This window comes from Antechinus flavipes, chromosome 2 (assembly GCF_016432865.1).
Source record: "Antechinus flavipes isolate AdamAnt ecotype Samford, QLD, Australia chromosome 2, AdamAnt_v2, whole genome shotgun sequence".
Classification (NCBI taxonomy): domain Eukaryota; kingdom Metazoa; phylum Chordata; class Mammalia; order Dasyuromorphia; family Dasyuridae; genus Antechinus; species Antechinus flavipes.
This window is the reverse complement of record NC_067399.1, coordinates 401,130,288-401,153,099: the sequence shown is the minus strand read 5'-3', so window position 1 is coordinate 401,153,099 and position 22,812 is coordinate 401,130,288. Positions and strand designations below refer to the sequence as shown.

The following is a 22,812-nucleotide window of genomic DNA, read 5'->3' as shown; positions in this document are numbered from 1 at the left end:
AAACTATTTCTACCTTACGGTAGAAATTTCTACTCTCTAGGTAACCCCTATTCTCCTGTAAATCCTTCACTGGGAATGGCAATTATATATATATCACAGGATATCCACCCGACATCCTGGTAGCTGTTCTCTAGATTTCTTGACATTAACTAAAAAATACATGGCATATTCTTCAGTTACCCTTCATTCTTACTATCTGACAAATCCATAATTTTTCAGTCATGTATCTCCTTAATGACATCCTTAACTTTGTTTCTCTTATATAATTTTTGCTGTTGATATATAATATGTAATAAATTTAATAAAACAATAAATTTTATATATAATAAATTCAACATGTAACTTTCAAAGCTATCCTGTTTTTCCATGTTTCTTTTTGATCTTCCTTATTAAAAATGCTTCTGTGATTCTCTTTTCTTTTTTTATAGCTTCATTGCTAGCCCCTCCCCCATCTGACCTCTCCCCCAGAAAAATTAAAAAGAAAGACAAAAACTTATACATCACATCTAGCTAGCTAGCTACCTATTTTTCTAGTCAAAACAAATTCCCACATTAGCCATATTAGAAAATGTATGTCCCTTTCTGAACCTTGAATCCATCACCTTTCTGTCAAGAGGGAGATGCCATGTTACTATTGAGGTTAGGAAGAGACCCCAAAAGGTTGGAGTCACAGACTGGCGTCATAATGTGTCTCAGAAGAATTTGCAGGCTTGAACACATATCCAAGTCAAGAGGCAAAGTTTATTGTAATTGTAACACCAATTGAAGCAGACTAAGTTCCAAAAAAGAACTTTTAGCAAAGAACCTGGATCAAGGAGACACATTTATAATTCATGTTATTGATATGCTAATCTTATGGCTTAGAGACAGAACTGAGGGGTGGTCTCAGGAATTTGGTTATCACTGATCAAAAGATCTAGGACTATCCTAAAGCCAGAAGACTTTGGAATCATTAACAGATAAAATTGTCAGAACAATAGAATTCTAAGTATTCTCAGGATCACTAATATATCTTCCCTAAAGTCTACAATCATTGACAGACAGATTGCCTGAACAATAGTACTCCAAGGTTGGGGGAGAAACCTCCCTAGTGCTGTCTCCCCTAGAAGCTATATTCCATTTCCCCTCTCAAGCAGTTTGAACTCCCAAATTTATTTGGGACAAAGGGATGGAGATCTCATCTGAACTGCTTCATGCTGATAAGGGGTGTAGAGCTGTCCCTGTCTAGTGGGGTCCAGACTGAGGAGGGGAGGCACTTGAAGATGGCAGCAGCAGTTAGAGGCGCTGCTGAGTGCTAGAATCAGTTAGCCGGGGGTATGAAGGCTGAGAAAATAGTTGGAAGTTCATAGCTTGGACTCTGGAGGAAACAAATCTACCAATAGGATTGTTAGTTCTCAAGAGGTTATGAAGAAGCTTCAAGGAAAGTGCTGGAGAAGCATTATGAGTGAGCTTGCCAGAATAATTTTGGAATGGATGTCCCACAATTATTTCTAGGTATGGCCCATGGTCATAGATACAGTGAGCCCTTGACCCACCTGTATGGCTAATACAGGTTACTGGGTGAAATTGCAGCAGGTGTGAGGTTTGCACTCATTTGCTCCAACAGTATTAGTGATACAAATCAATGTCCCAACATCTAGGATGTAAACATGGCCATTATGGGTCAAAATGACAGTTTCTCTACCTGTGATATAAGTGTTGAGATATGTGGATAAGAGATCTTTTCCAGCAAGAAAACGGGATAGTCAGGTTAAAGTTATTCGCTGAGGGGGAGCTGGTACAAAAGGGATGGCCTCCAGGGTGGAGATGGTGACTTGAGGAATGGGGCCTTTGCAAAAAATGTGTCAGGTAACATCTGTGGGTTGCTTTGAGGATGCTGATGGCCCACTCAACAATCCTGAATCTGTCCACAGAGTGCCCTAGCCTGACTAAGGAGTTATCTCCCCACTGGCAGGGGCCCACAGAGCAATGCCAGGAGAGGTGGAGAGAAAATACTAGGAGCAAGGCTCTCACCCTCAGAGTGTTGTTAAAGGTACACCCGGAAAAAGAAAAACTAAAACAAGGGAGAAAAGGACACAGGCAATTTCACTCTTCTCTAGCCAGTATATTTCCAGTATTTCCAGGAGTCCTGCAGAAAAGAAATTTCAAGTCTTCTAGTAGTTCACAGGAATATTCAGGAATGTCTGAGGGAGAAGAAGTTAACAGAGGTAGCACTTTTAATTCTAGAAACAAGAGTCCAACTGGGGAAACCTTCGAGTTTGATTGCAGTTGGAGCAGTCAGAAAGACTTTAATGGTCCTTCCTAGTGGGAGATTCTTCACCCAATTCTCTCGAGTTCCCAAGCATAGTTGAGTAAGGACTCATTTGAGAGTGTGATTCATTTTCCCCACCCTCCCAGAAAACTGAGGACGCCAGGCAGAGTGGAGATAAGTAATCTTAAGTGGCTCAGACACCTTTTGAGTTATTTGAGAAGTGAAGGCTGAGCCATTGTTGCTCTGTAAAGAGCTGGGCAGGCCAGAAAGAAAGGCCCACTGGCTTGCCTCTAGGAGCTGGCCTGAGGGTGTTTGAAACCACCCAGAAGGAGAAACAAGGGCTTGTTCCTGTAAGCTACATGAAGGGGTATAAGAATCAGGGAGCTGACCATTTACTCTGATTATAGAAATTTGCTATAAGAGGAAAAAGCAGGGACATGATTATAATAGTATCAAAACATGTCCTTCAGCCTGAGAACACATACATGACAAGATTAAGCATCCTTAGGTCTGTTTGACAACCCATCTTGCAGTAATAATTCCATCTCATAGCCAGACTCAGGAAAAATCAGGTGGGAAACAAAGAAACAGAACTGGGAAACTGAGTCAGAAGGATCTGGCCTTGAACAGAGGCCAAGGTTGTCCTCCCACCTCTTGCCCAGATAAGACACCCTCCTATAACAGTTCAGGACGGCATCCCTCTGAGTACCTTATGACATTTCTCTCGAATGTTGCTTACTGACTGAATGATCAGGCAATCAAATTCAAAACTTAAAAGAATATTAATTACAGTCCCAAGAGATTTTATCTCTAATAGCAAATTCTACTAATCTCAGCTTAGGGCTACATAGCTTATTTTTAAAGTTTACCAGGACTTACACACATAGGAGATTTTATTTAACATGTTTTATATGTTTAAACTTATCCTGGTGCAAAGGATCAGTCATTATACAAGCTTATAGATTCTTAGTAAACACATTCCTTTTTTTAAGAACTATAAATCCTAAATAGGCTTATTTCTCAGGGCTGTTGACCTTGTTTACCCTAATGGCTTCAAGAAAACTGGCAAGCTTACAAATTAAGGGGAGTTGACAGAGATGGGAGAGAACAGGCTGAGCTTGCTGTTGCCCACTCCAACTATTCTTAATGTTTTATGGGTTGTGCTGTTTGATACCACTCCCTACTCATACTTGGAGGTGAACAGATAAAAGGTTTTCACCTCATCCCTCTTGTTCCACACACAATAAGTACCAATTTTAGGTTTTAAATGATGATAATAACTCCAAATAACTTAGTTAACAATTTTAGAATTTTCCTAAGTAATAGCCAAATAGCCTATTCCCTTAAATAAGCTTTCCTTTTGTTTTAAACATAAAATAAGTTTTCCTTTTGTTTTAGACAGAAAACAAGACAATTCTTTAAATTGAGATGGAACAGATTTTAAAATTTACTTAACTATATAGTTAATGAGATTTCTTAAATTCTGATTAAATATTCTAGATAAACTGAATTGCTGTTTGGTTATTTTCCAATTCACACAAACCATTTCTCTTTAATGAGCTAGAAAAAGGGTTAAGGTGCCAATTTTTACAGACAGACCCCTCAGAAGGCTGATTCTAGATAATTCAAAAGCAGGCTGTTGGTTGCCAGACTTTTAAAAATGGTAGCAAACTGCTTTTCTGTTTTCCTAAAGTTCCCAAATTCTTAAATATTCTGTTAATACTGTCAATGCAAATAGATTACAATTTACATATCCCTTTAGTAAGCTTTCATTAGAACTCCTTAAAAACTACTTTTATTATCATCTCTCAAATAACAAATTTCACTGAACTGAGTGTATTTTCAGGGAAGGAGGGAAGAGGAAAGAAAGAGGAAATCTCTTTTTCCTCTATGCACTATCTTCCTAGTCCTGGGGTGGTTTTAATTTAGTTGAATTTGCTTTCAAATCATTTATCTCAGCATTGGCATTGTATATTGGACACATCTAAAAACTCATGAAGTTATCAAATATGAAGCAATTATATCCAATAAAGCAGTTAATATTCATATAGCATGTTTTATGCTAAGCCCTTTTGCAATGATGTGGTCTTCACAACAAGAATTATTATTTCTCTTTACAAATAAGAAAACTGGGCAGAAATAAAATAATTTGCCATAAATTACATAGCTAATAAAGATCCACAATTGAAACAGAGAATGGTGGTTTTACTGAATATAGAGGCTGACTGGCTTTCTCACTACCATGCTGGGTGGTACCAGGAGTACCCAGATTCTTCCCAGGCAGTTGCTGGACAGAACCTGCTGAAGGGTGGGGAGACTGGTGCCAGAATTTGACCATGGAACCTGACCCCTACTCCATCTCCATTCTCCCAAGCTGGTTGGGGAGGTTTTGGGTAAGGTTGTGTGTGGTTCTATGGCTATTTCCCCTATTTCTACAGTCAAGGAAAACTTGCTGAGTGTGGAACTCACAATGACTCAGACAAGCCTTCTCCCAGTGACTTGGGTGTCCCAGACAGAACAAGAACATTGGGGGAGGGGGGCCTTGGGATCACAGATTTCAAAGCCAGAAGACTTTAAAATCATTGAAAGATTGTTAGCACAGAATTTTCCCCAAGATCATGGGGACCTCCCTAGTGCTGTCTCCCCTAGAAGCTATACACCTTCAAAAGCACCCTAAGTTCAGGGGACCTTCTCATTGCTATGTTTCCCTAGAAATTGTCCTCCATCAATATTATATTACATTCAAATGTTACAATTTTTTCAATTATACTCCAATTAATAAACACCCTCTTATTTCTAGTCATTGATATTCCATATTCTAGTTGTGATGTTTCAGGGAGTTTTCATTTGGGGGCTTCTATTAGGAGGTGACTGATGGATTCTTTCTCTTTTCACTTTGTCCTCTAGTTCTAAAAAAGTTGTGGCTCAAAAGTGGGCTGCCTGAGCCCTACTTTGGGCACTAATCTGTCCCCATCTCCTGTTGTGAATTTAGTCAGCCTACATGTTTTACTTGCAATCAATCCTGGCTTAGCTCTACTCAGAGTGTCTTTATGTTTCTAGAAGTCTTCTGATGTAGCAGAGGTTGGACAGAGCAGCTCATAGACTTTCCTTTTTGTTTTTCTCCATGATTATTGATTCCAGAGCATTTTTTAAATTTTGTAGGAGTGCTTGTGAGAGGTTCAAGATTTTCCTATATCCTAACATATTAGTCAGAAGTCTACTGATTCCCACAAATTTAATTCTTTGGAGACTATGGCTTTGGAGAATATTCTATGGTTTGTAATCATATGGCATTACCAACAAAAACAAAACATTGATATTAAAAAGATGGATTCTTGTATTGAAAAGAAGCTTGAAACACTGCTGTATCAAAGGGTATGCACAGTTTGATAACTTTTTGGGCATAATTCCAGATTACTCTCCAGAATGGTTGAATTCGTTCACAACTCCACCAACAATGCATCAGTGTCCCAGTTTTCCCGCATCCCCTCCAACATTCATCATTATTTTTTCCTGTCATCTTAGCCAATCTGACAGGTGTGTAGTGATATCTCAGAGTTGTCTTAATTTGCATTTCTCTGATCAATAGTGATTTGGAACACTCTTTCATGTGAGTGGTAATAGTTTCAATTTCTTCATCTGAAATTGTCTGTTCATATCCTTTGACCATTTATCAATTGGAGAATGGCTTGATTTTTTATAAATTTGAGTCAGTTCTCTATATATTTTGGAAATGAGACCTTTATCAGAACTTTTAATTGTAAAGATGTTTTCCCAGTTTGTTGCTTCCCTACTAATCTTGTTTGCATTCGTTCTGTTTGTACAAAGGCTTTTTAATTTGATGTAATCAAAATTTTCTATTTTGTGATCAGTAATGGTCTCTAGTTCATCTTTGGTCACAAATTTCTTTCTCCTCCACAAGTCTGAGAGATAAACTATCCTATGTTCCTCTAATTTATTTATAATCTCGTTCTTTATGCCTAGATCATGGACCCATTTTGATCTTATCTTGGTATGTGGTGTTAAGTGTGGGTCCTTGCCTAATTTCTGCCATACTAATTTCCAGGACCTGTATGTGCCAAAATGTTTGTGGCAGCCCTGTTTGTAGTGGCTAGAAACTGGAAAATGAATGGATGCCCATCAATTGGAGAATGGTTGAGTAAATTGTGGTATATGAACGTTATGGAATATTATTGTTCTGTAAGGAATGACCAGCAGGATGAATACAGAGAGGCTTGGAGAGACCTGCATGGACTGATGCTAAGTGAGATGAGCAGAACCAGGAGATCACTATACACTTCGACAACGATATTGTATGAGGATGTATTCTGATGGAAGTGGATTTCTATGACAAAGAGACTTAACTGAGTTTCATTGGATAAATGATGGACAGAAACAGCTACACCCAAAGAAGGAATACTGGGAAATGAATGTGAACTATTTGCATTTTTGATTTTCTTCCCGAGTTATTTTTACCTTCTGAATCCAATTCTCCCTGTGCAGCAGGAGAACTGTTCGGTTCTGCAAATATGTATTGTATCTAGGATATACTGCAACATATTTAACATATATAGGACTGCTTGCCATCTTGGGGGGGGGTGGAGGGAGGGAGGGGAAAAAACGAAACATAAGTGATTGCAAGGGATAATGTTGTATAAAAATTATCCTAGCATGGATTCTGTCAATACAAAGTTATTATTAAATAAAATAAAATTTAAAAAAAAAAAAGAAAAGAAGCTTGAAGTCATCAGAAACTACTATGCAATAACTGAAAGGCAATTAAACCTGGTCTCCTCTTATTCAAATCTGGATCTAGTTCTTGGGTCAATAAAGTTATTTGTCTAAGATACGTGTATTGGTCATTCAAGTCTATGAGTTGTCCATCACATTCAATCAGTCGGCTGAAATCTTGTATTTTCTACCTTTCAGTTAATTATAAATCGTAAAGATGTGATCTCCTGAGAAACATAATTTGTGAAAGCATATCTTCCTGTACTTTCATTAAAAAGACCCTCAACTATGCCCATGTCAGATTTGACAATTATTAAATACTGACTATGTGCCACACAGCTACCTTTCCTCTCCCCTACTTTGTTTCAGAGCTTCCCAAACACTGAAGTAGCCCTGGCAATGAGTGTTTCAACCTCATTTTCAATGAGGACATCCCTGGAAAGTATAGTGCTGAAGTAAGTGAGCTTACACAGAGCATTCAAAACTTCTCCATTGGCTGTAACTGATGATTCCACGTAGGAAGGATGTACTGGCTAATGGAGTACCTATATTTTCTTGGCTGGCCACCTTGTCCAAATGTCAAATGTACACTTGCTTACTTAGGCCAAGCACTTTTGTGGGTGGTCAGAAAGAGTGATACGACACTCTCTAAGTTTCTCTTTAGAACTTTAGAATTGTCCTTTTCCCTCCTCTGCCTTTCAGTCTCCTCTTTCCATCCCCTTCTTCTCTCTCCTTCTCCCCTCTCCTTCCCCTCTCCCTTCCCTTTTTTTCTTCTCTCCCATACCCATCCTTCCCTCCATCCTCTCTCCTCTCTCCATCCCCTTCTTCTCTTTCTCCCCTCTCCTTCCCCTCTCCCTTCCCTTTTCTTCTTCTCTCCCATCCCCATCCTTCCCTCTATTCTCTCTCCTCTCTCCATCCCCTTCTTCTCTTTCCCTCTCCTTCCCTTCGCCCTTCCCTTTTCTTCTTCTCTCCCATTCCCATCCTTCCCTCCATCCTCTCTCCTCTCTCCATCCCCTCCTTCTCTTTCCCTCTCCCTTCTCCTTCCCCTCTCCCTTACCTTTTCTTCTTCTCTCCCATCCCCATCCTTCCCTCCATCCTCTCTCCTCTCTCCATCCCCGACCTAGACAATGCAGCGGTGGAGACTGTTGAGGATGCCATGGACCCCCACCCCAGGCAGATGTCATGGGTCTGTGCCAGTACCTGTTCTCCAAGTTGGCCATGTACCTGATCAATGAGTTGACAGTCACCTTGAAGACTATAAGCTTCTGGAAAATATGAACATACCGACCAGCTTGAATATCTAGAAATGAAAGATATTTCAGTAAATCTAAATAGAAACCTAAGGGACCTAAACCAGAAATATGCAGTACTTCAGCCTTATCTTATCACTTTAACTGAGGAGCAAGAATCCGTTCTTGAGCAGGCAGCCTACAAGTGGGATGCATATTCAAAGAAATTAGCCTCAAAGTATAAGAAGTTAGACAGGAGATGAAAATTCTTTAGCACAAAGACTTTAGGTCCATGAATGTTTCCTAAGAGCTGAAATGGGTGAGATAGAACTTAGAAACTTCTTTCTGTTTCAGTTCCATCAAAGACAGTGGTGCTGCAGGTGCAACGAGGGCTGCAGCCCCACCTTTGGTTGAATGTGTAACTTTAGCCACCCCTTGATGTTTTCCTAAAACTGTACCCCATGGAACTCCATCTTATCATGTGCCCTGGATCAAGGCTTAGAAATCAGAAGCAGCCCCTGCCAGAGCAGTCACAAATGAGCCACTCTGTTCTTCTTGTCTTCTTCCCTTCCCCTCCGTCTTTGACTATTCTGAATGTGCCCTCCCTCTCTAATCTCCTGTTCTTGAACTTAAATAATAAATGCTGGTTTATGGGGAAGAATTTTAGAACTGATTGAATGAGATGGGAGACACTCCCAGACGTGTCATGCCCTCATCACTGAAGGAGTTGTGCTCTAGGAGCAAAACAGAATTGAAGTAGCTCGGAAGAAACACGAGATGCAGAGTATCCACCCCAAATGTTCATATGGACTATTTGTGCCTGACCTCTCGCACAGCATTCTGAGATAGAATAGGTCTGATCAGCCATAGAGCACACTGTAACTTGATTCTAACATAGTGATGTCATTTTGGGCACTTAACCTCTCTAAAAGAAGTCACAAACTCTAATCATCTCAATTTCCTCAGCTGTAAAATAGGGATAATAATAGCACTTACCTCCCAGGGTTGTTGTGAAGATCAAATGAGACTCTATTTGCGAACTGAAATGGGGTTTTGAAGGCTCAGACAAGACTGAAAAACAAATTATTATTATTTTCATCCTCCACATCATCTTCACAGGGATCTTTTTGCAAATGCTTATTATGAACAATGTACTCCAAATTGACCACACGTCTCATGAAATGAGTTTCTTGTGTTCAGAGGCTTGATAAAACTGACTTTGCTGTCTCCTTTATCTTCTCTCTAAGGAAAATCTGTGAGTTAATTTACCATTTAGTCACAACTTCCTTTTGTCTTCTGGATAAATTTGTTTTAAGTACTATTGTTGAGTTGTTTCAGTCACATCCAATTCTTCATGATCCCATTTGGTTTTTTTTTTTGGCAGAAATAATGTAGTGGCTGCCATTTCCTTTTCCAGCTCATTTACAGGTGTGAAAACTAAAGCAAACAAAATTAAGCGACTTGCTCACAGTCACACAACTTAGTAAATGTCTGAGGCCACATTTAAACTCAGATCCTTTTAACTTCAGGACTGGTTCTCCATGTATCTCAACATCCAGTTGCATATTTCATTGAATGAAGTTACATGGATTGCCTAGGGCGCACAGCAAATAAATATAGGTGGAGAAATTCAAACTCAGGTCTCTTCTGGCTTCCAGCTCAGTACTCTTTATTCACCACATAGAGCCCTATGAAATAGTAGTAAATCAGCTTAAGTTTGTTTATCTTCATCTGTGCTACATTCATTGCTGCCCCAAGGACACTCTTTCCTTTCTCAGTTTGTCTTTTGTCTCATTCCTCAATAAGCTCTAGTTTCCTCAGGGGTTTCTTGGGGTCAGAGTCCCTAGGAAAAATGCAGCTAGACAATTAGTGTACATTATTTTATCTATATGATCCTTAAGATTAAGCTTCATTGTAAACAAACAAGAGGAGGAATAAGGCCTTATCTATTACTCTGCTTAATTTATGTCCTTGAAAACTCCTCTGTGTGTACTCATTGACACCTGAGATTGCCTAGGCTTATTCCAACAATAAAATTCATATAATCCTTGAGACTCCAGATCCTAATTCCATTCTATCACTAAAAAACTTTGAGTGCTCTTATTGTGTTCTAACAGTTATATCCACCGTCCAGTAAACCATTTGAAATGTAGGCACAAGGTCCTATGCAGAATCCCACAAAAAAAGATGACATTCACATATTTTTCTGAGGACCTTCCGTCATCACAATTCTGTAGTATTCACTTTCTATTATTGTATTGTTCTCTCTTCTCTTTATGTTGTTATAGTTACTATACATATAATATATTACGTGCTTATTATAATATCATGCATATTATTTTCCTGGGTTTGATTACTCTACTTAGCATCAGTTCATATAAGTTCTCCTCATGCTTCTCTGAACTCTTTATTTACTGTTTCTTACAATAATATTCCATTACATACATTAACCACAATTTGTTCAGCCATTTCCCACTTGATGAGCATTGATCTATTGTTTCCATTTCTTCGTTATCAAAAAAAAGTGCCCCTGTAAATAATTTGGAATTTATGAGACTTTTTCCTTTTATCACTAAAGTCTTGCCCTTTTAATTATGTCTTCCTCTCTCAATATTCTCTGAGACAGCTTTATATGTGGTAAGTGCTTATTAAATGCTCATCCTGGGAAAAAGAATGACAATACAGATGTTAAGGTAGTTTATGGACTCTCATGACATTCCCCATAGGGATTAGACTGCTGCACTAGAAATAGACTAACCCTAGGGAAGAACAGTGTGAAAATCAATTGGGTTATAATGAGGATTGTGGAAAATAAGCAGCATATAAATATATAGAAAGTATAAAGGAGAGATCCCTATGGACTAAGCAGATTAGACTCCTTAAGAAAGTTTGAGGGACAGATAGGATTTGGCTAGATAGAGAATGGAATGACCCAAAGTTAGCCTAACTCACCATGTGATTTGATCTTTGCTATTGTTCAGTTGTGAGCTCACCAGCTTTGAACTCAAGAAGAGGAGTCTTGGTAACTTCAGGCCCCACACACTGTCCACTCTGCCAATGAGCTGCCTTAAGATTTGGTCTTAGATGAGACAAATAGAGGCGTTTGTATATTGGGGAGTTCACCAACCTACACAGGCTTGAGTAGGGCCTGTTGGGAGGCAAGGAAAGGGATTACATGTAGAGAGAGATGACTTTCAGTGATGTCTTCCAGACAGGTGAGTGTGTTCATTCCTCCCAGGGTTATTGAATGCTATCCCTAGTGCAGCCAGCAGAGGCCAATGTGAAGCAGGAATTGGGAACAAGGACTTCAGGTGCTCAGTGGCTCAAGAAAACCTAAGTCTGTGATGTCAAGAGTCAAGGTCTCTCTTCCAGCACTGAGATTCTATGCCCTATATTCCAGGGTTCTTTCCAGCTCTGATGGACTACTGTGATAACATATGCTTCTATATAGCATGCGAAGGCTCACTCAGCACTTTCTTTTAGCAACCATGATGGAAGAAGGTGCAAGTAATTTTCCTGCCCCATTTTATAGTTAAAGAAATTGAATTGTCTGTGGTTGTAATGTGTGTGTATGTGTATATTTGTGTGTGTGTATATATATACATATATTAAAATTATATGTATATATATAATTTAATTCTGTGTAAAATATAGAATTTTTATATAATACAGAATTCTCTCTCTTTATATATATATATAATTTTATGTAAAAATAGGAGCCCGAACTCAAATTCAAATATTCAGAATCAAGAATTTCTTAACATTTTCAGTTAGTCTATAGACATTCATTAAGTGCCTACTATATGCCAGGCACTGGGGTTTCAAAGCAAGACAGTTTGAGGGGATAGATAATATGCAAACTATGTTTAAAAAGCTAGATACAGGCTAAATTGGAAATAATCAACAGAGAAAACGACACTACATTGAGAGAGATCAGAAACACCTCTGTTCTTTATCCTTAGGTCCCCTTTGTTTCTGATATTCTAGAATATTGTGAGCCTAAAGTCATTGATTTTTTAAGAGGGAAATAAGAACCAATCCTCTAGTCCACAGAATGGGAAAGAGATGAGGAAGAGAGAAAGACAGAGGAAGAAAGTGACAGAGAAAAAGGAACGCAGATATAAGGAATAGAGAAAAACATAACAGAGAAGAATAAAGATAGAGGGAGAGAGAAAGTAAGACATAGGGAGAGGAAGAAAGGGGACATAGTAGGAGAGAAAGATAGAGATATTGGGAGCAAAAGAGAAAGTCAGAGATTCATAATGAGAGTGACATAAGGAAAAAGAGGCAAACAAAAAGAGGCAGATTGATAGATACCTACATAAACATGGAGAGAAACATAAGGAAAGAGAAACAGAGAGAGTGAGGGAAAGAGACATAGTGAGAGAAAAATATTGGGAGAGAGAGATAAAGAGAGTCAGGGGGAGAGATGTTGGGAGAAAGAGAAACAGAGGGAAAGAGAGATATAGGAAGAAAAAGAGAGAGACAGAGACCTCAGGAACACAGGGAGAATCAGACCTCAATCCCTGAAGCAGAGGAAGAAAGGCTTGGGCTTCTCCTTGGGCATAGCATCTGTTAGCCAGGCTTCCCCCAGTGGCTGTGAGGATACCCGAATTTCATTCCACAAGGCCCAACCACATTCTTGTGGGAACTAGGAAAGAAAGCCTGCCTAATATTCCCCTGCCTGCCTCGTGCCCTGGCCTGTGCCTGCCTGTTCCCAGTTGAAGGATGGTTGTGTCATAGCCAAGGAAGTGGAGGAAAAAACTCTCTATAGCTGTCTCAGCCCGCCACCCAGGCCATAAAACTCCTGTTTGCTCATGGGCTTCTTGTAATTTGCTCTCATTAACTGGCCTGCTAAAGGTGAAGGGAAGGTGGTAAATGACAGGCCGGGTCATGTCCCGCTAGGTTCTCCTGGTCTGTGCTCGCTCCGGGGCTCAGGACTCGGTGTTTTGAAGTTCACGGAGATCCAGGCTCTCTGAAATGAGACCAATTTAGTGTCTTCAGACTCGGGCTAAAGGAGGAGGGACCATCATGAGAGAATGGCAGCAAAGTAGAACAGGCCGGCAGCCTCTCGGCCGCTGGGTGCTTGCTGATCTGACGGTAAGTCATCTAGAGCCACAATAGCTCACAGCCACTGGAAAGGGAAGCAATGTCAGATTTGTGATACTTGATTGTTAAAAAGGGAGAAACTGAGGCTCACTGATAGGAAACTCTCATGTCTAGTGCCTCTTCTTCTGTGCCGGTTTTGACTGCACAGATCTGTGGTTTCAACACTATCAGGAGCTTAGTGAGGATCATCTCTTTACCAAGGCATTAAGATATTAGTGACTTGCCAAGGGTCCCATTATGCGTCTGAGGCAGAATTCGAATCCAGTCCTCGTGCCTTCAAGGCAGTTTCTTTACCTGCATTTCCACAGTGCTTTTCCCGAGGTTGTTACACCATATTGATTCTCAATAGAAGCTCCCATTTCTGTTCTTTTCCGAACAACTTAGAGTCACGTATAATATTTAGGGGGTACAAATGTTATCTACATTTCACAGATAAGGATCTGAGACTCTGGGGAATGAGACATTTATCCAGAGGGACATGGCCAGCAAGTGGCGCCCAGCTGGGACCCCAATTCAAATTAGTCCTAATCCATAAATTAGCTATGGAGAAGGAATGCTCTGTGCGCGGAGAGACTGAAACAGCCACTTGCTAATGCAAACGGTAGATGATAATAGCATCAAGATAGCTTCAGTGATCTAATAATGAATAATCCTGTATCATTAGTGCATCTAGGTGGCAGAGTGGGCAGAACGCTGGGCTTGGCCAGTTAAAATCCAGCCTCTCATACTTATCATCAGTGTGACTGGGCACATCACTTAATCTGTTTGCCTCAGTTTCTCATCTATAAAATGGTCTAGAGAAAGGAAATAACAAACCACTTCAGAATTTTTGCCAAGAAAACCTCAAATAGGATCATGAAGAGTAGGGCATGACATGTTATGGGGAAAAAGCCAAAACCACTGCAGCCCCACAGAAACCTTTGGTAAAGAGACTATGCTAAGCATTGAAGATTACCTAATATTTAAATGCCCAAAGAACTCTCTTCCCCACTCCTGTGGGGCACTGATTCTTTTTTGAATGAATTTTGAATCTTCTCTATTACTTTTAGTGTATTCTCTGTGTCTAAAAATGACAGATATTTCTTGAACTATTTATGATGAGCACATTTTTCTTATTTGATGAGCACATTTTTTTTTAGGAATAATGCCAAAAAAGTTTTTGTATGAGTTACTAGGATGGAAAGAAACATGCATTTATTAAGTGACTATTATGTGCCCGGCACTGTGGCTAAGCACTTTACAAGTATCTCATTAGATTTTCACAACAACCCTGGCAGGTGCTATTGTAATTCCCATTTTACAGTGGAAGAAAGTGAGGTACACAGTTAAATGTCTTGCCCAAGGCTTATCACACAGTTAATAAATGTCTGAGGTCCTATTTGTCCTAGGGTCTTCCTTAGGCCAGGCTTAGCACTCTAGCCACTTACCTATGTGCTTCCTACCTGCTAAGAGGTACTAAATAAAAGAACCTTGAAGTTAGACTCAAAAATCTGCATTTGAGTCTTCACTCTGGCTGCCACAGGATCCAGGGGCCAATCACAGAATCAATCAGTTGGTCAACAAATATTATTAAATGCCAGTGTTAAGAGCTGTGGATATACATATGAAAAAAGAAGTCAGTCTCTACCCTCAAAGAGCTTATGATCTAATGAATCACAGAAATTCAGAGCTAAAAGGACCTTCAGGAACCAACTTCCTCAAGGCCAATTCCAACAAGTCATCACCCAACCTCTGCTTGGATAATTCTAAATATGGGTCACTCACTATCTACTGATTCAGAATATTTCACTTATATAGATTTTGCAGTCTGATCGTGACTTCCACTGTAGCTGGTCTTTGCTTTGCAAGTTTTGCAACTGCTTTCAATCCAAAGCCTTGATGTTCTGACCTGACCTGAATAGTTTGTGGAGACTACTCAGCCTTCCTTCTTAGACTAAATCACCTCAAATCTTTCTTGTCCTCCAGCTCTGACATTCAGTGTTCTAAGGGCCCTTTTAACTCTGCTACTGCAAAGACACAGATTTAAGTTCACCCTAAGGGAAAATGTCTAAAGATTTGGGCTATTCAAAGCTTGCCTTGGGAGGTGGTCTGGTCACCTCGTCACTGCATTTTTTAAAAATGTCATCGAAGAGGTTCCTGTTCAGGTTGGGATCAAATTAGATAGCCTCTGGGGTACCGTTCATCTCTATGATGTCCTTAGCTCCATCCAGTTTGGATAATCTGTTTTAAATTTCCCTCTTCTATGTCTCCCCTAATCCAGCTCTTATATTCTATTTCCCAAGGTCCCTTCTAGTTTTAATACTCTATGATTCTATAGAAGAGATAGTCTTCTATCCCAACATTAAGCCTGATGTCCGCTTCCCTCAAAGTCAAAGTCCCTCTGAATCTTCCTTCTCTTCTTCCCCACCATTACCCTCCCCTTTTTTCATTCTCCCCCCTCCCCCACTCCAAACATGTGAGAGCAAAGCTGTGGTATAATTACTGGCTTTCTGATTGTTTACTCTTCATTAACCACTGTCTTTTCTCACTTAATTGGGCCCAAAGCTTGGGCATGAGTAACTGTGCAGTGATTTGGCAGAGGGTTAGTAGGCAGTAACTCCCCACTATTATTTTGTAAGTTAGATATCCCTGCTCACTTGCCTTGATATTAAAATGTGTACTGTTGTTAGACAGATGAGGTAGATGTGATCAATATATGCATGGTATGCCTTTGATATTGTTCACAGTGTCCCAGCAAATATTCCACTTTGGTAAGTGTCAGTTCGGTATCAAGGGTTCAAAACTTCCTTTGGAGGAGGTATTTGGAAACACTATAATACACAGAGGACCTTTTCCTCCCTTCTCTAACATCCTGCAGATGCACAGGCATTTATGGAATGCATACATTTGATGTTACTCCTCTGCTTAAGAAGTTTTACTCCCAGAAAAGGACGCACATGTGCAAAAATGTTTCTTTTTATAGTGGCAAAGAACTGGAAATTGAGTGTCTGCTTATCAATTGGGGAATGGCTGAATAAATTATAGCACATGAATGTAATGGAATATTATTGTTCTGTAAGAAATGATGAGCAGGCTGATTTCAGAAAAGCCTGGAAAGACTTACGTAAACTGATGCTGAGTAAAGTGAACAGAATCAGGAAAACGTACACAGTTACAGAAAGATTATGTGATGATCAACTTGATGGAAGTGACTCTTCTCAGCAATATGGTGATCCAAGACAATTCCAATAAACTTGGTTTGGAAAATGCCATCCCTATCCACAGAACTATGAAGACTAAATGAGGATTGAAAAATAATAGTATTTTCACTTTTTTGGTTGTTTGTTTACTTGTTTTTTCTTTTTTTTTCTCCTTTGATCTGATTTTTCTTGTACAATAAGACAAATATGGGAAAATCTGTTCAAAAACATTGTACATGTTTTACCTATATCAGATTGCTTGTTATCTTGGGGAGGGTGAGGTAATGGAGAGTAGGAGAAAAAATTTGGAACACAAATTCTCTCTCTCTCTCTCTCTCTCTCTCTCTCTCTCTCTCTCTCTCTCTCTCTCTCTCTTGCTGAGGCAACTGGGGTTAAGACTTGTCCAGGGTCACACAACTAGGAAGTGTTGAAGTGTCTGAGGCCAGATTTAAACTCAGGTCCTCCTGACTTCGGGGCTGATGTTCTATCCACTGGGCTATCTAGTTGCCCTGGAATACAAATTCTTACAAAAATGAATGTTAAAAAACTATCTTTACTTGTGTTTGGAAAAATAAAATGCTATTGAGAAAAAATAAAGATTTCATCAAAATCTAATTGGCAGGTATAGTATAAAACTAGAATATTTTATGGCGCAGTACAAATGAATTAAAGGAATCAAGAAAATAAAATCAGGAAAAAAAAGAACTTTCACTCCCTGCTCATTACCTATAGAATGAAGTCCAAACCTTTCACTCCGGCCTTCATGCCCTCTATCCTTGATAGAGCCTGAGTTTCCTGCTGAATGCATATTCCTGCTTGTGTGTTGTCATAACTCATCTTCTCTTGGAATTCCCTTAACCCTGTAAGGGCCTTAAAGCATAGAATGTCAGAATTAGAAACAACTTCAGATTACAGAATGTTAGGGCCAGAAAAGAAGCCTTGGAATATAGAACATGACACATTAGAACTGGAGGAAAGAATAGGGACCATCTGTTCCCATCTTCTTAATTTAGAGATAAGGAAAATAGAACAAGAGAGTTAGAAGTAACTTGTCCAAAGCCACCTAGGCTGTTAGTGGTGGTTGTTAAGACTAATGCATAGATATCTCTTCAGTCTCTTACAGCAGTTCTTTTTCCACACTAGGAAGTTTCCTAAAGATCTCTGAGTGCCTGGGGTACTAAGGAGAGACAGGGAGGGGGGAGGGAGGAAGAAATTCTCTTGCTGGTCTCCCTGTGATCTTTGGTCCATGGGATCTTTGGCCGTACTCTTATGAAATCAGAGTGCAAAGGCATATGGTTTTGCTTGCCAAGTTTAACGGCAGGTTTGATCCCGCAATTTTGAAGGAATTAGCTGAACATTAAAGTAATGAATTTGTTAGCAGGCTGAGACAGAATGCAAGGGGTTTGGGTTGGAGGCTAGGATTTGGGGAACCCAGGCCACAGCCTCTTGAAGGCAAGTTGTTAGCTGTTGCAGAACTAGGCTCCCCCTGGGATAATTTGATTTGGATGTGGGGTTGTTGAAGTCACATTTGAAAGATCAGGAATAAGGATAATGGTGTTTTTCCCAGAAGCCTTTGTTTCCAAGATGTCCAGACCCTTTCCTTAATGTCTCCCCCATAAACATCTTCCACAGGATCTCCATTCTTTCCTAGCATGGATTCTGCTCTGTTTCTCTTTCTCTTTCTAGCTCTGTCTCTGTGTCTCTCTCTAACCTCTCTCTCTCTCTCTCTCTCTCTCTCTCTCTCTCTCTCTCTCTCTCTCTCTCTCTCTCTCTCTATCTCTATTTCTCTGTCTCTGGATATAGATTCCTGGACAGGCAAGAAAGAAAGAATTTCCCTTCCCCTATAACTATGTCAGCATTCTTTGACTACAGCCCCCACCCCTCAGTGGCTTCTCCTGAGTTTGGTTCCCAGGGCTGATCACCGCCTGCTCAGGTTAGGTGAGCCTTTCCTTTCTTTGTGTGGAAAGAGCTAAACTGTAGCAACATGCCCCAGCTCTTCCCTGGGGCAAGAAACCTGAAGCTGCCACACTCGGGAAGGGTGGGGGAATGGGGGGAGAGGGAAAGGAGGGTGGGCCGGCATCCTCAAACCGTAGAGTTTAGAACTGGAAAGCAGCTGAGAGCATCAGACTGTTAGAAAATGGAATGTCTGAACACAGAAAAATGAACCAAAAGGTCTCTTCCCCTCCCTCTCTCTCCAGCCGATGAGAATCTGGGCTTGATCCATGTACAAGAAAAACTCCTCTGCTCTGCGATCAAGGAGAGCTGTCTCTGATGAATAGGAGTATGAGGGCAATTGCCCAGGAAAACCCATTCCCCCATTACTCTCTGTGTTGGGAATGAGCACCGGACCTGTGTTCTCCAAACCTGGGGTGGAGGTGGGGCCATGCCCAGGGAACCTGCCCTTTATTTTATTGGAGAGTCTGTGTTGGGGAAAAGGAGGAAGCAACAGTCCCTGAGCTGTGGTGATGTGAGGATTAACCTCAGGAATTCCAGCCTTCTGAAGCAGGGCTGCCTGGTGACGGGACTCATCCTGCTCCACTCCTCCTCTTTCGAAAAGCTCCACTATTTTTTCATCAGCACACACATACACACATACAGACACTGAGGTATATTCTGTACATGTCAATATACACAAATAAGGTCACTAACATGCATAAATGAGCATACGCATGTCTATACACATACATGTGCACACATGAGTTATACACATGCTACATCTACACAAACAGAAATGTGTTCTGTCAGAGGATCAAGTGGAGTTCTTGGTGGAGAAATCTTCCCTTCCTCCACACAACTCCTACTACCCAATTCCTACCACATAGCAAAGGACGCATTCTCATCGGATGCTAAAACATCATGTCCATTCTCAGGGGCTAACCCAGAGCTCCAGCTCCATTCTTATTTTGGGGACCCACTACCCCCCTTTCAAAAGTAGGTTGGAGACATGGCCTCTCACACAACTTGGATGAGCAGAAAGTCACCACCTACAATCCTTCTGGTAAGACTGTGGACAATTATCTATCTTGCTTCTACACCCTAAGGACTATCAGACCTTTTTAACTGCTCTGGGTCAGCTACAGCTACCCTGTTATATATGTTTTCTCTCCTAATTAGAATATGAGCTCCTTTCCAGTAAGAATTATCTCAACTTGCTATTTATATTCCCAGTTCTTAGCACATAGTAAGTGCTTAATAAGTGCTTTTTTTTTTTTTTACTAATTTATTCTCATGCACATGAATATGCATGCTTATGTCCAAAATTCCTATTCAGGCTAGCAAATACACCCATACTTTCTCCCTCCTTCCCTTCTTCCTTCCCTCCTTCTCTACCTCTCCTTCCTTTCCTTTTTCCCTCACTCACCTCTGTCTCTCTCTCTGCCTCCCCCTTCTCTCTTGCTCCCCCTTCCCCTTCTTTTTCTCTCCTTCTCTCTCTTCCTTTCTCTCCCTCCATACACACAAACACATATATAACACACACACAATGCTCCCTTTTACTGTGGCCACTCTAGAAAAATGTGTCTCCAGCTCTGACTTCAGGAAGCCGGACTTCATTTGCCAGCTTTGTTTCACTCAAGGCTGCTATTTGGATGCTCTACATGCTGAGTTCTCTTATAACAAGAGCTGTTTGTCTTTCAAGTCCCCTGAATTTCATGTCCAGAAGCATGCACATGGGAAGTAGAAACATCTAATTTTTGTGTGTTTTGACCATAAGGTGGGATCCCTGCCTGTTAGGTCAGCAGGCCCAAGTTGGGTGAAGCAGATAATTTTTAGGGGACCTTGTTTAGTTAGCAGTGTAGTCCTTTGAAAATGCTACACAGCTTTTATGGAAATATTTTGTATAACTTCACATGTGCCTTCTTATTGGGGGGGGAGGGAGTGGGGAGGAAGGGAGAGAATCTGGAACTCAAAGGTTTAAAAAATAAATATGAAAAATTGTTTTATATGTAACTTCGGGAAAACTAAAATAATAAATAATGAAAAGAAAGGAAAAAATAAAATGTTGCTTAGATATCTAGGGAGCTTCTGAATTCTACTGCTACTTCAGACCAGTGAGCAGATGATCCTATGATTTAGGCTATCTGAATGCAGGATTGTGGCTACAGTTCTCAGTGTATAACTACCTGCTGCTTCATCACTTGTCTGTCACTGCAGGACTCTGAGGTAAGTAGAAATGATAAAATGGCATGGGTAATGTCTTTTGACTTTCATATAAATTGTATTTAAGTGAGGCAGAGTTGTGTGAAGTCATCAGCCTCATTCTTTCTTCCAGTCATCAAAGAACAGTGGCGAGACAAAAGTCAAGTGGACTGGCGATGGCTCAGGATGCAGTGGATGACCTTGGTATCTTTGATGTCTGATCAAGCTCTAAGTGCTCCACAGCACTTGCTTCAGCTGCCTTCATGGCCTCTGTAACAAATTGTTTTCACAACTTACCAATGTATTTAAGACCCATTGGGCATCCTCAACCTGATCCAACTTTTCTGCCAAAATACTTTGCCAATGTGTGTTTTTTTTTGGCAGGCTACAGCTTTCTGGAGTCACAGGTGAGATTTGAATGAATTAGATGGACAACAACGGTGAATGAGAAGCTCTGAAAAGGGCTCAGCTGCCCTTATACCAGATGTGCTAGACTTCCCAGAACATATCCTACACCCCTACATATAATTTATACATAGATGCATCCATATACACCTATATATAAATATATAGATAGATAGATATAGATATAACTATAAAGATATGTAGATTATATATAGATAGACATAGATATATAATCCAGTACCAATAGCTATTATATACATATTTCTGCATTCACAGTGCACACACATAGACATATATCATTCTAAATGAAGGTGTCACTTACCATAAGCAAATGCTATTCTTGAGGAAATGAGAGATATGTTCTGTTGTTGTTTAGTCATTTCAGTCATGTCAGACCTTATAATTCCAGGTTTCCTTGGCAAGGATACTGGAATGGTTTGTTATTTCCTTTTCTAGCTCATTTTACAGATGAGGAAACCAAGACAAACAGGGTGAAGTGATTTGCCCAATGTCCCACAGTTAGTGTCTGAAGCTGGATTTGATTAGATCTTCCTAACTCCAGGCCTAGCACTCTGTCAATTGTGCTATCTTAAACATGGCTATTTTCATTGGGATAGGAACTAGGCTGGAGATTTCTTAATCTCCGGCATAGATAGGCCAACTGATAGATGGAAAGAGCTATTCTCGACAGCTGTAGGCGGACCTCAGCCCCTCTCCAAGGTTCCAAACTCCTTTCTTGGTTCTATAAAGGAGGAAATTGGATTGCAGCAGGAATTCTGAGGCCTGGATTTAGTCTATGATGATCTGAAGCAGCACAGGGCTGGACTTTCACAGACTGGAACATAAGAATTAGAAAAAGTAACTATTTCAGGCTGAAAGGAAAAAGGGGGGAATTAGGAGCTGATGGGAGGCTGGTAATTCGGGCCAACATCTCAGGTAGAGTACCAAGCAACTAGTAGAGAAAAGGTCAAAAGATGAAAAAGAAAACAATAACTTGAGTCTGAGTAACTTGAGTATTGAGTAATACTCTCAATTTAGGAGCTTCCATCCCAAAGCTGAAGGACTCGGATTATCAAACTGTGTTTTCTGGGCTTGGATTAGTAGAAAGAGGCCTGAATTTGGGATGAGAATATTTAGATTCAAATTTTATTTTTCACTTATTAGTTGTGTGACCTTGAAAAAGTATCTTCCTACTTTCCTCGGTTTCTTCATCTATAAAATGCACTACTAACCTCACAGGGATATCTGGAAATTCAAATGACTTAATGAAGTGTTATAACAACTGTGAATGATTATTGTTGAAGTTCAAGATGTGAAATAGTGAACTGAAGTAGATAGGAAGGCAGCCTATTGTAGCAGAAAGAACACAGGGAAGTGTCAGGAGACTTGCACTTTATTCCCTTCTTCACTACCAGCCAGTCATTGTTGTTTATCCTTCATTCTATTAGAGGACCAATGACATCAGGGAGATGATGGCATGACATACAAATGAATTGCATTTAAGTGAAGGAGAGCTGTGCAAAGTCACACGCCTCAATTTCTCTTCTACAGCCATCTGGATTCAGTGACCAGATATAGATCAGGATGACTGGAGATGTCCCTGGTTGCAGTGGGAACCCCTGGCCCTTTAAGCTAAGATCTTTCCCAGGTCTGTTTGACTGAGGCCGTTAAGTGATTAAGGGTAGGTAAGCACTAACCAGTTGTGTGAATGTAGAGAAATCCTTGTCTTGGACCAGAAATGTACTTTTTTTCTGTAAAATTAGGAACTTGG

At 40.2% G+C, this 22,812-nt stretch overlaps 1 pseudogene; it reads left to right on the top strand.

Moving 5' to 3' along the window:
- Positions 1-4,447: 4,447 nt before the first annotated feature.
- LOC127546745 (biogenesis of lysosome-related organelles complex 1 subunit 2-like) lies at positions 4,448-8,474 on the top strand (annotated as a pseudogene).
- Positions 8,475-22,812: the final 14,338 nt, after the last annotated feature.